This window comes from Kogia breviceps, chromosome 1 (genome assembly GCF_026419965.1).
Source record: "Kogia breviceps isolate mKogBre1 chromosome 1, mKogBre1 haplotype 1, whole genome shotgun sequence".
NCBI lineage: Eukaryota > Metazoa > Chordata > Mammalia > Artiodactyla > Physeteridae > Kogia > Kogia breviceps.
Window position 1 is genome coordinate 13,839,671 of NC_081310.1, and position 17,947 is coordinate 13,857,617.

At 41.3% G+C, this 17,947-nt stretch overlaps 1 protein-coding gene across 1 annotated transcript in view; it reads right to left on the reverse strand.

Annotated features, from left to right (window-relative positions):
- The window catches only part of USH2A (usherin), an 833,496-nt gene that overhangs the window by 24,155 nt on the left and 791,394 nt on the right, over positions 1-17,947 (reverse strand). The window lies entirely within an intron of this gene.

A 17,947-nucleotide genomic window follows, 5' to 3' on the forward strand; every position in this document is an offset into this window, starting at 1 on the left:
AAGTGAAACAGAATCTGTAATTTCAAAAAACTCCTTACAAACAAAACTCCAGGACCAGATGTCTTCACATGTGAATTCTACCAAACATACAAAGAAGAACTTATATAGATCCTTCTCAAACTCTTCCAAAAGACTGAAGAGAAAGGAACACTTCAAAAGACATTTATGAAGACATTGCCACCCTGATACCAAAATCAGACAAAGACATTACCAAAAAAGAAAATTTCATCATTGATCAATATAGGTGCAAAAATTCTCAATAAAATACTAGCAAACTGAATCCAACAACACATAAAAAAGATCATACACCACAACCAATTTGGGTTCATCCCAGTGTCACAAGGATGGTTCAACATATGCAAATCAATGTGATACACCTGATCAGCAAAAGAAAAGACAAAACAACATGACCATCTCAATAGATGCAGAAAAAGCATTTGATAAAATTCAACATCCATTCATGATAAAACCCCTTATGAAAGTGGGTATAGAGGGAACATATCTCAACATAATAAAAGCTATTTTTGACAAACCCACAACCAGTATAATATTCAATGGTGAAAAGCTGAAAGCCTTCCTGTTAAAATCTGGAAAAAGACAAGGATGCCTACTCTCACCACTTCTATTCAATATAGAATTGTCAGTCCTAGCCACAGCAATTAGACAAGAGAAAGAAATAAAACGTGTTCAGATTGGTAGGGAGGAGGTAAAGTTATCATTATAAGCAGATGACAAGATACTATACCTAGAATACCCTAAAGATGCCACAAAAAAACTACTAGAACTGATAAACAAATTTGGCATGGTAGCAGGATACAAAATTAATATACAGAAATTTGTTGCATTTCTTTACACTAACAATGAAACATCGGAAAGGGAATGTAGACAAACAATACCCTTTATAGTTGCATCCAAAAAATATACTTAGGAATAAACCTCACCAAGAAGATGAAAGACTTACATGCTGAGAAATACAAAACATTAATAAAGTAAATTCAAGATGATGCCAAGAATTGCAAAGACATTCCACACTCTTGGATTAGAAGAATTAATATTGTTAAAATGGCCATACTATCCAAAGCAATCTACAGTTATTGTGATCCCTATCAAATTACCCATGACATTTTTCACTGAACTAGATCAAATAATAACTAAAATTTATATGGAACCATAAAACACCCAGACTTGCCAAAACAATCTTGAGGAAAAAGAAAACAGCAGGAGGCATAACCCTCCAAGACTTCAGACAATACTACAAAGCTACAGTAATCAAAACAGTGTCGTACTGGCACAAGAAGACATATGGATCAATGGAACAGAATAGAGAGCCCAGAAATAAACTCACACACCTATGGTCAATTAATTTTCAACAAAGGAGGCAAGAATATACAATGGGGAAAAGACAGTCTCTTCAGCCAGTGGTGTTAGAAAAGTTGGACAGCTACATGTAAATCAATGAAGTTAGAACACACCTTCACACCATACACAAAAATAAACTCAAAATGGCTTATAGACTTAAGACACGACACCAAAAAAACCCCTAGAAGGGAACATAGGCAAAGCATTTTCTGACCTAAAATCATAAATCATACTGATTTTTTTTTTTTTTTTTTTTTTGCTGTATGCGGGCCTCTCACCGCTGTGGCCTCTCCCGTTGTGGAGCACAGGCTCTGGACGCGCAGGCCCAGAGGCCATGGCTCACGGGCCCAGCCGCTCCGCGGCATGTGGGATCTTCCCGGACCGGGACACGAACCCGCGTCCCCTGCATCGGCAGGTGGACTCTCAACCACTGCGCCACCAGGGAAGCCCCATACTGATTTTTTTTTAGGTCTCCCAAGGCAATAGAAATAAAAGTAAAAAAAACCAAATGGGACCTAATCGAATTTATAAGCTTTTGCACAGCAAATGAACCCATAAACCAAACAGAAAGACAACCTACAGTCTGGGAGAAAATATTTGCAAATGATGCAACCGATAAGGGCTTAATTTCTAAAATGTACAAATAGCTCATACAACTCAGTGCGAAAAAACAACCCAAGAACTTCCCTGGTGGTCCAGGGGTTAGGATTGGTGCTTTCACTGTCGTGGCCCAATTTCAATTCCTGGTCAGGGAACTAAAATCCTGCAAGCTGCACAATGCAGCACACACACACACACACACACACACACACACAATAATAATAAATAAATAAAAATAAAACAACCCAATCGAAAGATGGGCAGAAGACCTAAATAGACATATCTCCAAAGAAGTCATACGGCTGGCCAAGAGGCACATGAAAAGATGCTCATATTCACTAGTTATTAGAGAAATGGTAATCAAAACTACAATGAAGTACCATCTAACACTGGTCAGAATGGCCATCATTAAAAAGTCTACAAATAACAACTGCTGGAGGGGGTGTGGAGAAAAGGGAACCCTCCTACATTCTTGGTGGGAATGTCAGTTGGTGCAGCCACTATGGAAAACAGTATGAGGTTCCTCAAAAAACTGGAAATAGAGTTGCTACATGATCCAGCAATCCTGCTCCAGGGCATATATCCAGACAAAACTCTAATTCAAAAAGATACATGCACCACAATGTTCATAGCAGCACTATGTACAATATCCAAGACATGGAAACGAACTAAATGTCCCTGGACAGATGTGTGGATAAGGAAGATGTGGTATATTTATACAATGGAATATTACTCAGCCATAATAAAGAATAAAATAATGCCATTTGCAGCAACATGGATGGGCCGAGAGATTATCATAGTAAGCGAAGTAAGTCAAAAAGTGAAAGACAAATACCATATATCACTTACGATGGAATCTAAAATACAAAACAAATGAACCTATATACAAAACAGAAACAGACTCACAGACATAGAGAACAGACTTCTGGTTGCCAATGGGGAGGGGTGTGGGGGAGGGATGGATGGGGAGTTTTGGATTAGCAGATGCAAACTATTTAATATGTGATGAATAAACAACAAGGCCCTACTTTATAGTACAGGGAACTATATTCAATATCCTCAGATAAGCCATAATAGAAATGAATATAAAAAAAGTATGTGTGTGTCTGTGTGTGTATAAAACTGAATCACTTTGCTGTACAGCAGAAATGAACACAACACGATGAACCAACTCTACTTCAATAAAATTTTAAAAAACGAAAACAAATTCTTTGTGTTTCTCCAAGAATAGCATAATCATATCCACACATTAATACTACCTGGAGATGCATTTTCATATATATAAAGAGTTCTGCAATTTAAACTACTCGGTGAGTAGAAACTAAATGTTTAGTACCACAGTAACACTGCATTATTTGTTTAGTATTGCAGGGAATGAAAGGATCTGCAAGCCAGTAATTACATTACAATTGTCTCTCGGTATCCAAGGGGGGTTGGCTGCAGGACCCCGCCATGGGTACCAGAATCCAAAGATGCTCCAGTCCCATAATCAGCCTTCTGTGTCTGTGGGTGTGGAACGTGTAGACTCATAGGGCTGACTGTACAAGTAAAACCTACACTTAAACTTAGCTGGACTCAATTTATGCTGAGTGATCTTGAAAATGTTAACACATTTAGAATTAAACAATAGAAAAAGTTCTCCCTTTCCCTGGCACCTCTGCCCCATTTTTTCTCTGTTGAAGGTTGAGCTGAAAACCCTTCTACCAATTTGTCTCTGATGTTAAAGAGTATCTTACCTGTTCAGAAGACAGGAGCGCCTGGGACAGGTTTACAGCAGCGCTGAAACGAGGGCTTGTCAGGTGAGGCTGTGTGTGTGTGTGCACGTGTGTGTGTGCGTGTGTGTGTGTGTGCGCTTGTGCTGTAGGGGTAGCTAGCACTGAGGTAGCTAGCATTGACCTACTCAAGTGAAAAGAAAGTCAGTCTGGGAAACAGAGCAGGTGAATGCAGCTCGCTCCTATTCAGATTCATACCTGCAGGTTCCAGAGCCCAAGGACATCCACATCTGCTCTTTTGTTCTATTAATGCAAAGTGTCTTCTCTTTAGTTTGACTAACTTTTGCTACTAATCATCCAGTTCTCCAACACTGTGAGAACAGTTTAGTTTCAAAGAGGTTTTAGAAAAGCAAGTTTGTAAGTAACTTTTGTCCACTGGGTAGAGTTAAACTGTGATTCAATGGGTTGGGGAACACCGCCTGGCACCCCGGTATACCCCAGATTTCACTTCTGGGAATGCTCCAGGGCCTGCAAGTAGCACCCTCCCTTCTGATGACCAGCCCCTTCTCTGGGCCCAGAGCCCCCGTAGCCAGCCGGCCTCCTCTCCTTCCCCTCCTCACTCCGTCCTGGCCCCTCGGCAGAGGTCAATCAGGTGGGTGTCACTCTGCTTTGCCTGGGTGGTCAGGGAAGGAGAGGAGGAGGGGCTTTGAATTCCTTTGCCTGCTCCTCTCAGCTGAAGCCTATGTCCCGCCCACGGTGGGGGGGGGGGTCGGGGGCTGGGCCTGGATCTTGTCAGGACTGCAAGGACCTCATCAGCAGTCTCACCTGTTTGTTTTTTAATTTAATTTTATTGTCTTGCAGTAAGACATCTACCCTCTCACTAATACAGCACTGTTCTCTGTAGGACCATGTGGTACAGCAGAGTTCTAGAACTTCATCTTGCATAACTGAAACTTTCTACCTGTTCATTATCAACTCCCCATTTCCCCCTCCCACAGCTCCTGGCAACCACCATTCTAGTCTTTGCTTCCCTGAGTTTGACTATTTAAAAACCTCATATAAGATCACGGAAGATGGTGGAAGAGTAAGACGTGGAGATCACCTTCCTCCCCACAGATACATCAGAAATACATCTACATGTGGAACTGCTCCTACAGAACACCCACCGAACGCTGGCAGAAGACCTCACACCTCCCAAAAGGCAGGAAACTCCCCACGTACCTGGGTAGGACAAAAGGAAAAAGAATAAACAGAGACAAAAGCATAGGGATGGGACCTGCACCAGTGGGAGGGAGCCGTGAAGGAGGAAAGGTTCCCACACACTAGAAGCCCCTTCGCGGGCAGAGACTGCTGGTGGCGGAGGGGGAAGCTTTGGAGCCGCGGAGGAGAGCGCAGCCAACAGGGTGCGGAGGGCAAAGCAGAGAGATTCCCGCAGAGGATCGGTGCCGACCAGCACTCACCAGCCCGAAAGGCTCGTCTGCTCACCCGCCGGGGCGGGCGGGGGCCAGGAAATGAGGCTTGGGCTACGGCTTCAGTCGTATCCCAGGGAAAGATCTGGAGTTGGCAGAGTGAAAACAGCCGGAAGGGGTTAGTGCACCACGGCTGGCCAGGAGGGAGTCCGGTTGACGTCTGGAGCTGCCGAAGAGGCAAGAGACCTTTTCTTCCCTCTTTGCCTCCTGGTGCGCGAGGAGAGGGGATTAAGCGCGCTGCTTAAAGGAGCTCCAGAGACGGGCGCGGAGCTGCCGAAGAGACAGGAGCCTTTTTCTTGCCTCTTTGTTTCCTGGTGCTCGACGAGAAGGGATTAAGCGCACCATTTAAAGGAGCTCCAGAAACGGGCGCGAGCCGCGGCTGTCGGCCCGGACAGTAGAGACGGGTGTGGGACGCTAGGGTTCCTGCTGCCGCCACCAAGAGGCCTGTGAGCGAGCACAGGTCACTCTCCACACCGGCCCTCCTGGGAGCCCGTGCAGCCCGCCACTGCCGGGGTCCCGGGATCCAGGGACAGCTTCCCCGGGAAAACTCACGGCGCGCCTCAGGCTGGTGCAACGTCACGCCGGCCTCTGCCGCGCAGGCTCGCCGCGCATGCCCCTCCCTCCCCCGGCCTGAGCCAGAGCCCCCGAATCAGCTGCTCCTTTAACCCCGTCCTGTCTGAGCGAAGAGCAGACGCCCTCAGACGACCTACGCGCAGAGGCAGGGCCAAGTCCAAAGCTGAACCCCAGGAGCTGTGCGAACAAAGAGGAGAGGGGGAGGTCCCTCCCAGCAGCCTCAGAAGCGGCGGATTAAAGCTCCACAATCAACTTGAAGTGCCCTGCATCTGTGGAAAACCTGAATAGACAACTAATCATCCCAAGTTGAGGAGGTGGACTTTGGGAGCAAGATATATTATTTTTCCCCTTTTCCTCTTTTTGTGAGTGTGTATGTGTATGCTTCTGTGAGATTTTTGTCTGTATAGCTTTGCTTTCACCATTTGTCCTAGGGCTCTGACCGTCCCTTTTTTTGTTTTTACTTTAAAAAATTTGTATTCTTAATAATTATTTTTTATTTTAATAACTTTATTTTATCTACTTTCTTTTCTTTTCTTTCTTTCTTCCTTCCTTCCTTCCTTCCTTTCTTCCTTCCTCCCTTTCATTCGGAGCCGTGTGGATTAAAGGCTCTTGGTGCTCCAGGCAGGCATCAGGGCTGTGTCTCTGAGGTGGGAGAACCAACTTCAGGACACTGGTCCACAAGAGACCTCCCAGCTCCACATAATATCAAATGACAAAAATCTCCCAGAGATCTCCATCTCAACACCAAGACCCAGCTTCATTCAACGACCAGCAAGCTACACTGCTGGACACCCTATGCCCAACAACTAGCAAGACAGGACTACAGCCCCATCCATTAGCAGAGAGGCTGCCTAAAATCATAATAAGGCTACAGACACCCCAACACACCACCAGACGCGGACCTGCCCACCAGAAGGACAAGATCCAGCCTCATCCACCAGAACACAGGCACTAGTCCCCTCAACCAGGAAACCTACTCAACCCACTGAACCAACCTTAGCCACTGGGGACAGACACCAAAAACAACGGGAAAGACGAACCTGCAGCCTGCAAAAAGGAGACCCCCAAACACAGTAAGATAAGCAAAATGAGAAGACAGAAAAACACACAGCAGATGAAGGAGCAAGGTAAAAACCCACCAGACCTAACAAATGAAGAGGAAATAGGCAGTCTACCTGAAAAAGAACTCAGAATAATGATAGTAAAGATGATCCAAAATCTTGAAAATAGAATAGACAAAATGCAAGAAACATTTAACAAGGACCTAGAAGAACTAAAGAGGAAGCAAGCAATGATGAACAACACAATAAGTGAAATTAAAAATACTCTAGATGGGATCAATAGCAGAATAACTGAGGCAGAACAACGGATAAGGGACCTTGAAGAAAAAATAGTGGAAATAACTACTGAAGAGCAGAATAAAGAAAAAAGAATGAAAAGAACTGAGGACAGTCTCAGAGACCTCTGGGACAACATTAAACACACCAACATTCGAATTATAGGGGTCCCAGAAGAAGAAGAGAAAAAGGGACTGAGAAACTATTTGAAGAGATTATAGTTGAAAATTTCCCTAATATGGGAAAAGAAATAGTTAATCAAGTCCACGAAGCAGAGAGAGTCCCATACAGGATAAATCCAAGGAGAAACATGCCAAGACACATATTAATCAAACTATCAGAAATTAAACACAAAGAAAACATATTAAAAGCAGCAAGGGAAAAACAACAAATAACACACAAGGGAATCCCCATAAGGTTAACATCTGATCTTTCAGCAGAAACTCTGTAAGCCAGAAGGGAGTGGTAGGACATGTTTAAAGTGATTAAGGAGAAAAACCTACAACCAAGATTACTGTACCCAGCAAGGATCTCATTCAGATTTGATGGAGAATTTAACAGTTTTACAGACAAGCAAAAGCTAAGAGAGTTCAGCACCACCAAACCAGCTTTACAACAAATGCTTAAGGAACTTGTCTAGGCAAGAAACACAGAGAAGGAAAAGACCTACAAGAACAAACTCAAAACAATTAAGTAAATGGTAACAGGAACATACATATTGATAACTACCTTAAATGTAAATGGAGTAAATGTTCCCACCAAAAGACACAGACTGGCTGAATGGATACAAAAGGAAGACCCATATATATGCTGTCTACAAGAGACCCATTTCAGAGCTAGGGACACATACAGGCTGAAAGTGAGGGGATGGAAAAAGATATTCCATGCAAATGGAAATCAGAAGAAAGCTGGAGTAGCAATTCTCATATCAGACAAAATAGACTTTAAAATAAAGACTATTACAAGAGACAAAGAGGACACTACATAATGATCAAGGGATCGATCCATGAAGAAGATATAACAATTGTAAATATTTATGCACCCAACATGGGAGCACCTCAATACATAAGGCAAATACTAACAGCCATAAAAGGGGAAATCGACAGTAACACAGTCATAGTAGGTGACTTTAACACCCCACTTTCACCAATGAACAGATCATCCATAATTAAAATAAGTAAGGAAACACAGGTTTTAAATGATACATTAAACAAGATGGACTTAATTGATATTTATAGGACATTCCATCCAAAAACAACAGAATACACATTTTTCGCAAGTGCTCATGGAACATTCTCCAGGATAGATCATATCTTGGGTCACAAATCAAGCCTTGGTAAATTTAAAAAATTGAAATCGCATGAAGTATCTTTTCCGACCACAATGCTATGAGACTAGATATCAATTAGAAGAAAAAATCTGTAAGAAATACAAACACATGGAGGCTAAACAATACACTATTTAATAACGAAGTGATCACTGAAGAAATTAAAGAGGAAATCAAAAAATACCTAGAAACAATGACAGTGGATACACGACAACCCAAAACCTCTGGGATACAGCAAAAGCAGTTCTAAGAGGAAAGTTTATAGCAATACAATCCTACTTTAAGAAATAAGAGGGCTTCCCTGGTGACACAGTGGTTGAGAATCTGCCTGCCGATGCAGGGGACATGGGTTCGTGCCCCGGTCCGGGAAGATCCCACATGCCGCAGAGCGGCTGGGCCCATGAGCCATGGCTGCTGAGCCTGTGTGTCCAGAGCCTGCGCTCCGCAATGGGAGAGGCCACAACAGTGAGAGGCCTGCGTACCACAAAAAAAAAAAAAAAAAAAGAAAGAAATAAGAAACATGTCGAATAAACAACCTAACCTTGCACCTAAAACAATTAGAGACAGAAGAACAACAACAACAAAAAAAACAAACTTAGCAGGAGGAAAGAGATCATAAAGATCAGATCAGAAATAAATGAAAAAGAAATAAAGGAAATGATAGCAAACATCAATAAACCTAAAAGCTGGTTCTTTGAGAAGATGAACAAAATTGATAAACCATTAGCCAGACTCGTCAAGAAAAAAAGGGAGAAGGCTCAAATCAACAGAATTAGAAATGAAAAAGGAGAAGTAACAATGGACACTGCAGAAATACAAAAGATTATGAGAGATTACTACAAGCAACTCTATGCCAATAAAATGGACAACCTGGAAAAAATGGACAAATTCTTAGAAATGCACAGCCTGCCGAGACTGAACCAGGAAGAAAAAGAAAATATGAACAGACCAATTACAAGCACTGAAATTGAAACTGTGATTAAAAATCTTGCAACAAACAAAAGCCCAGGACCAGATGGCTTCACAGGCGAATTCTATCAAATATTTAGAGAAGAGCTAACACCTATCTTTCTCAAACTCTTCCAAAATATAGCAGAGGGAGGAACACTCCCAAACTCATTCTATGAGGCCACCATCACCCTGATACCAAAACCAGACAAAGACGTCACAAAGAAAGAAAACTACAGGCCAATACCACTGATGAACATAGATGCAAAAATCCTCAACAAAATAGCAAACAGAATCCAACAGCACATTAAAAGGATCATACAGCATAATCAAGTGGGGTTTATTCCAGGAATACAAGGATTCTTCAATATACGCAAATCAATCAACGTGATACACCATATCAACAAACTGAAGGAGAAAAACCATATGATGATCTCAATAGATGCAGAGAAAGCTTTTGACAAAATTCAACACCCATTTATGATAAAAACCCTCGAGAAAGTAGGCATAGAGGGAGCTTTCCTCAACATAATAAAGGCCATATATGACAAACCCACAGCCAACATCATCCTCAATGGTGAAAAACTGAAACCATTTCCACTAAGATCAGGAACAAGACAAGGTTGCCCACTCTCACCACTATTATTCAACATAGTTTTGGAAGTTCTAGCCACAGTAATCAGAGAAGAAAAAGAAATAAAAGGAATCCAAATCGGAAAAGAAGTAAAGCTGTCACTGTTTGCAGATGACATGATACTATACATAGAGAATCCTAAAGATGCTAGCAGAAAACTACTAGAGCTAATCAATGAATTTGGTAAAGTAGCAGGATACAAAATTAATGCACAGAAATCTCAGGCATTCTTATACACTAGTGATGAAAAATCTGAGAGTGAAATTAAGAAAACACTCCCATTTACCATTGCAACAAAAAGAATAAAATACCTAGGAATAAACCTATCTAAGGAGACAAAAGACCTGTATGCAAAAAATTATAAGACACTGATGAAAGAAATTAAAGATGATACAAATAGATGGAGAGATATACCACGTTCTTGGATTGGAAGAATCAACATTGTGAAAATGCCTATACTACCCAAAGCAATCTACAGATTCAATGCAATCCCTATCAAACTACCACTGGCATTTTTTACAGAACTAGAACAACAATTTTCACAATTTGTATGGAAACACAAAAGACCCTGAATAGCCAAAGCAATCTTGAGAAGGAAAAAGGGAGCTGGAGGTAGCAGGCTCCCTGACTTCAGACTATACTACAAAGCTACAGTAATCAAGACAGTATGATACTGGCACAAAAACAGAAGTATATATCAATGGATATATACATTTCTACAGGGTAGAAAGCCCAGAGATAAACCCCCACACATATGGTCAACTTATCTTTGATAAAGGAGGGAAGGATATACAGTGGAGGAAAGACAGCCTCTTCCATAAGTGGTGCTGGGAAAACTGGATAGCTACCTGTAAAAGAATGAAGTTAAAACACTCCCTACCATCATAGACAAAAATAAACTCAAAATGGGTTAAAGACCTAAATGTAAGGCCAGACACTATATAGAGGAAAACAGGCAGAACACTCTATGACATAAATCACACCAGGATCCTTTTTGACCCACCTCCTAGAGAAATGGAAATCAAAACAAAAATAAACAAATGGGACCTAATGAAACTTCAATGCTTTTGCACAGCAAAGGATACCATAAACAAAACGAAAAGACGACCCTCAGAATGGGAGAAAATAGTTGCAAATGAAGCAACTGACAAAGGATTAATCTCCAAAATTTATAAGCAACTCATGCAGCTCAATAACAAAAAAACAGGGCTTCCCTGGTGGCGCAGTGGTTGAGAGTCCGCCTGCCGATGCAGGGGACACGGGTTCGTGCCCCGGTCTGGGAGGATCCCACGTGCCGCGGAGCGGCTGGGCCCGTGAGCCATGGCCACTGAGCCTGCGCGTCCGGAGCCTGTGCTCCGCAAGGGAGAGGCCACAACAGTGAGGCCCGCATACCACAAAAAAAAAAAAAAAAAAAAAAAAAAAAACCAAAAAAACAAACAACCTAATCCAAAAATGGGCAGAAGACCTAAATAGACATTTCTCCAAAGAAGATATACAGATTGCCAACAAACACATGAAAGAATGCTCAACATCATTAATCATTAGAGAAATGCAAATCAAAACTACAATGAGATATCATCTCACACCAGTCAGAATGGCATCATCCAAAAATCTAGAAACAATAAATGCTGGAGAGGGTGTGGAGAAAAGGGAACCCTCTTGCACTGTTGGTGGGAATGTAAATAGATACAGCCACTATGGAGAACAGTATGGAGGGTCTTTAAAAAACTACAAATGGGGCTTCCCTGGTGGCACAGTGGTTGAGAATCCGCCTGCCGATGCAGGAGACACGGGTTCGTGCCCTGGTCCGGGAAGATCCCACATGCCGCGGAGCAACTAAGCCCGTGAGCCATGGCTGCTGAGCCTGTGCGTCCGGAGCCTGTGCTCCGCAACGGGAGAGGCCACAACAGTGAGAGGCCCGCATACCGCAAAAACAAAAAACAAAACAAAAACAAAAACAAAAAAAAACAAACAAAAAAAACTACAAATGGAACTACCAGATGACCCAGCAATCCCACTACTGGGCATATACCCTGAGAAAACCATAATTCAAAAAGAGTCATATACCAAAATGTTCACTGCAGCTCTATTTACAATAGCCAGGACATGGAAGCAACCTAAGGGTCCATTAACAGATGAATGGATAAAGAAGATGTGGCACATATATACAATGGAATATTACCCAACCATAAAAAGAAATGAAACTGAGTTATTTGTAGTGAGGTGGATGGACCTGGAGTCTGTCATACAGAGTGAAGTAAGTCAGAAAGAGAAGAACAAATACCGTATGCTAACACATATATATGGAATCTAAGAAAAACAAATGTCATGAAGAGACTAGGGGTAGGACAGGAATAAAACAGACCTACTAGAGCATGGAGTTGAGGATATGGGGAGGGGGAAGGGTAAGCTGTGACGAAGTGAGAGAGTGGCATGGACATATATACACTACCAAATGTAGGGTGGATAGCTAGTGGGAAGCAGCCACATGGCACAGGGAGATCAGCTAGGTGGTTTGTGAACACCTAGAGGGGTGGAATATGGAGTGTGGGAGGGAGAGAGACGCAAGAGGGAAGAGATATGGGAACATATGTATATGTATAACTGATTCACTTTGTGGTAAAGCAGAAACTAATACAGCATTGTAAAGCAATTGTACTCCAATAAAGATGTTAAAAAAACAAAAGAAAACAAACAAACAAACAAAAAAAACCACCTCATAGAAGTGGAATCATGCAGTCACCACCCCCAACTGGGTTTTATTGGTCATCACACTGCTCACAGCACCTGTGTTATCTTCTCATTCATTCAGGGCTGTTCTCAAACTTCACTGAGCATCAGCCTTCCCAAGGTTGCTGGAAACGGCAGACTCTCAGGTTTCTTCCTCTGAGATGCAGGTCAGCCTCCCGTGTGATGCTGATACCAATATTCAGGAGTCTCACTTTGATAAAACAGAGCTTAACAAGACTCAGGAGTCAATGACCAGTAGTCAATAATTTAATCAATCATTCTTATGTAATGAAGCCTCCAGAAAACCTCCCAAAATGGCATTCAGAGAGCTTCCATGTTGGCGAACACGTGGAGATTTCGGGAAAGTGGAGTGATCAGAGAGGGCATGGAAGCTCTGCATCCTTACCCCATCTGTAGTTCTGTGTATCTCTTCTAACAGCTGTTCCTGATTTATATCCTTTTAGAAGAAACTGGTGATCCAGCAAGTAAAATGTTTCTCTGGGTTCTGTGACTTGTTCTAGCAAATTAATTGAACCCAAGGAGTAGGTTGTTGGAACAATACTACAAACCTACAGTAATCAAATAGCATGGTATTGGCACAAAAAGACATAGGTATCAATGGAACTGAATAGAGAGGCCAGAAATAAACCCACACAACTACAGTCAATTAATCTCTGACAAAGGAGGCAAGAATATACAATGGGAAAAAGAGTCTCTTCAGTAAGTCCTGTTGGGAAAGTTGGACAACTGCATAAAAATCAATGAAGTTAGAACACACCCTCACACCATACACAAAAATAAACTCAAAATGGCTTAGAGACTTAAATATAAGACATGACACCATAAAACTCCTACAAGAGAACATAAGCCAAACATACTCTGACATAAATTGTACTAATGCTTTCTTAGGTCAGTCTCCCAGGGCAATAAAATTAAAGCAAAGTGGATCTTGCTGTGATTTATGTCAAAGAGTGTTCTTCCTATGCTTTACTCTAAGAGTTTTATAGTGTCTGGCCTTACATTTAGGTCTTTAATCCATTTTGAGTTTATTTTTGTGTATTGTGTTAGGAAGTGTTGTAATTTCATTCTTTTACATATAGCTGTCCAGTCTTCCCAGCACCACTTATTGAAGAGGCTGTCTTTCCTCCACTGTATATTCTTGCCTCCTTTATCAAAGATAAGGTGACCATATGTGCGTGGGTTTATCTCTGGGTTTCCATCCTGTTCCACTGATGTATATTTATGTTTTTGTGCCAGTATCATACTGTCTTGATTACTGTAGCTTTGTAGTATAGTCAGAAGTCAGGGAGTCTGATTCCTCCAGCTCCATTTTTCATTCTCAAGATGGCTTTGGCTATTTGGGGTCTTTTGTGTTTCCATACAAATTGTGAAATTTGTTGTTCTAGTTCTGTGAAAAATGTCATTGATAGTTTGATAGGGATTGCATTGAATCTGTAGATTGCTTTAGGTACTAGAGCCATTTTCACAATGTTGATTCTTCCAATCTAAGAACATGGTATATCTCTCCATCTGTTTGTATCATCTTTAACTTCTTTCATCAGTGTCTTATAGATTTTTCTTTTGTCTCCTTAGGTAGGTTTATTCCTAGGTATTTTATTCTTCTTGTTGCAATGGTAATAAAAACAAAAATAAACAAATGGATCTAATGAAACTTAAAAGCTTTTGCACAGCAAAGGAAACCATAAACAAGATGAAAAGACAACCCTCAGAATGGAAGAAAATATTTGCAAATGAGTCAACTGACAAAGGATTAATATCTAAAATATAGAAGCAGCTCATGCAGCTCAATATCAAAAAAACAAATAACCCAATCCAAAATGGGCAGACCTAAATAGAAATTTCTCCAAAGAAGATATACAGATTGCCAACCAACACATGAAAGGATGCTCAACGTCACTAATCATTAGGAAAATGCAAATCAAAACTACAATGAGGTATCACCTCACACCAGTCAGAATGGCCATCATCAAAGAATCTACAAACAATAAATGCTGGAGAGGATGTGGAGAAAAGGGAACCCTCTTGCACTGTTGGTGGGAATGTAAATAGATACAGCCACTATGGAGAACAGTACGGAGGTTCCTTAAAAAACTACAAATGGAACTACCAGATGACCCAGCAATCCCACTACTGGGCATATACCCTGAGAAAAACCATAATTCAAAAAGAGTCATATACCACAATGTTCCTTTCAGCACTATTTACAATAGCCAGGACATGGAAGCAACCTAAGTGTCCATCAACAGATGAATGGATAAAGAAGATGTGGCACGTATACGATGGAATATTACTCAGCCATAAAAAGAAACGAAATTGAATTATTTGTAGTGAGGTGAATGGACTGAGAGACTGTCATACAGAGTGAAGTAAGTCCGAAAAACAAATACCATATGCTAACATATAAATATGGAATCTAGAAAAAAAATATGGTTCTGATGAACCTAGGTACAGGACAGGAATAAAGACACAGACATAGAGAATGGACTTGAGGACATGGGGAGGGGGAAGGGTAAGCTGGGATGAAGTGAAAGAGTAGCACTGACATATATACACTACCAAATGTAAAATAGATAGCTAGTGGGAAGCAGCTGCATAACATGGGGAGATCAGCTCAGTGCTTTGTGACCACTTAGAGGGGTGGGATAGGGTGGGTGGGAGGGAGACTCGAGAGGGAGGAGATATGGGGATATATAAATACACATATAGCTGATTCACTTTGTTATACAGCAGAAACTAACACAACATTGTAAAGCAATTATACTCCAAAAAAGATGTTAAAAAAATAAAAGGAAAAGTCACTAATTGGGACCTAATCAAACTTATAAGCTTTTGCATAGCAATGGAAACCATAAATAAAATGAAAAGACAACCTATGGACTGGAAGAAAATATTTGCAAATGATGCAAATGATAAGGGCTTAATTTACAAAATATACAAACAGGTCATACAACTTAATAATAAAAAAAACAGACAACCTAACTGAAAAGTGGGCTGAAGACCGCAGTAGACATTTCTGCAAAGAAGACATACACATGTCCAACAGGCACATGAATAGATTCTCAACATTGCTAATTATATGAGAAATGCACATCAAAACTACAGTGAGGTACCACCTCACACTGGACAGACTAGTCATCATTAAAAAGTCTAAAAATAACAAGTTCTGGAGGGCGAGTATAGAAAAGGGAACCCTCCTATACTGTTGGTGGGAATGTAAATCAGTGCAGCCACTACAAAAAACAATATGGATGGTCCTCAAAAACTAAAAATAGAGTTGCCATATGATCCAGCAATCCCACTCCTAGGCATGTATCAGGACAAAACTCTAATTTGAAAAGATACATGCACCCCAATGTTCATAAAAGCACTATTTACAACACCCAGAACATGGAAACACCGTACATGTCCATTGACAGATGCATGGATAAAGAAGAGTGCTATATTTATATAAAAGAATATTACTCAGCCATAAATAAGAATGAAATAATGCCATTTACAGCAACATGGATGGACCTAGAGATTAACCTACTAAACAAAGTAAGTCAGAAAGAGAAAGACAAATATCATATGGTATCACTTATGATGGAATCTAAAATATGACACAAATGAACTTATCTACAAAACAGAAACAGACTCAAGGACACAGAGAACAGACTTGTGGTTGCCAAGGGGCAGGGCGATGGGGGAGGTAAGGATTGGAAGTTTGGGATTAGCAGATTCAAACTGTTGTATATAGGATGGATAAACAACAAGTGCCTACTGTACAGCAGGATAACAATATTCAATATCTTTTGATAAACCACAATCAAAAAAATATGAAAAAGAATATATACATGTATAACTGAATCACTTTGCTCTATAGCAGAAATTAACACAACATTGTAAATCAACTATACTTCAATAAAAAAAAAAAACAAAAAAAAAAACCCAAATTCTTTATGTTTCTCCAAGGACAGTATAATCATACCCACACATTAATACTATCTGGAGATGCATTTTCATAATATAAGAGTTTGGCAATTTAAACCATTAGGTGAGTAGAAACTAATTGCTAAGTGTTGAGGTGATACTGCATTATTTGTTTAGTATTGCAGAGAATGAAAGGATCTGCAGGCCAGTAATTACAATTGTCCCTCGGTATCCAAGGGGATTTGGCTCCAGGACTCCCTCCCATGGGTACCAAAATCCGAGGATGCTCAATTCTCATGGTCAGCCCTCTGTGTCTGTGGGTGTGGAATCTGTAGATACAGAGGGCTGACTGTACAAGTAGAACCTGTACTTAAACTTAGTTGGACTCAGTTTATGCTTTGTGATCTTGAAAATGTTAACAAATTTAAAATTCGTTACTATTCATTAAATTTGTTAACGAATTAAGAAACCCAAGGATTTGGTCATTGGAACCTCCAATCTGTAGCCAGTAGGTCAGAAGCACAGGTGACAATCTGGACTTGTGATTGGCATCTGAGGTTGGCGGGGAAGGGGACACAGAGGGGACAAGAGTCTTGTAGGACTGAGCCCTTCCCCTGTGGAATCTGATGCTATCTCTGGGTAGACAGCGTCAGAATTTAGTTGAACTGTAGGACACCCAGCTGGTGTCAGAGAATTGCCTGTTGGTGTGGAAAGCCTCCCCACACATTGGAATTGGTGATCAGAATTTCAGCTGCACAGGGTGGCCACTAGCTCATATAGAACCTTTGTGCAAACTGGGGAAAAGGGGTCCCCTTTTCCCCAGATGCAGATGCATTTGGCACACAGTTTGGGGAGCAGACTGGTACCTGGAGGATTTATAAATTACAGCCTTTCCTTGCCCAGGTAGACACAGCCCCATGCCAGACTGCACCATGGGATTCAGTCACCTTTTACCTCTTCAATGAGTGCTTGGTGCAGCGATGCCTTGTGTCACCCTCTGTGTGACCTTCACCCCACAGATCTTTGCCTGACCTCTATCTTGGCAGTAGGTGGTCTGGAGCCACAAGGAGTCATCCATCTGCACTGGCACAGGGTGTCAGGGTCAAGAACAGACCCAGCACTGCTGGCACTTAAGTCCTTCCCCGTCTCCCCTTTTATTTCTAATTCCCCAAGTTACACAGTAATATAACCTATAAATTCTCCAGGTGATTCCAATATACAACTCTCCTCCACCATCCCCTGACTTACAACTACAAAGCAGAAATACTCACCGCTGGTGCACATTAGAATCACTTTCAGAGTTAAGAAAAGAATACCAACCCCCAGGC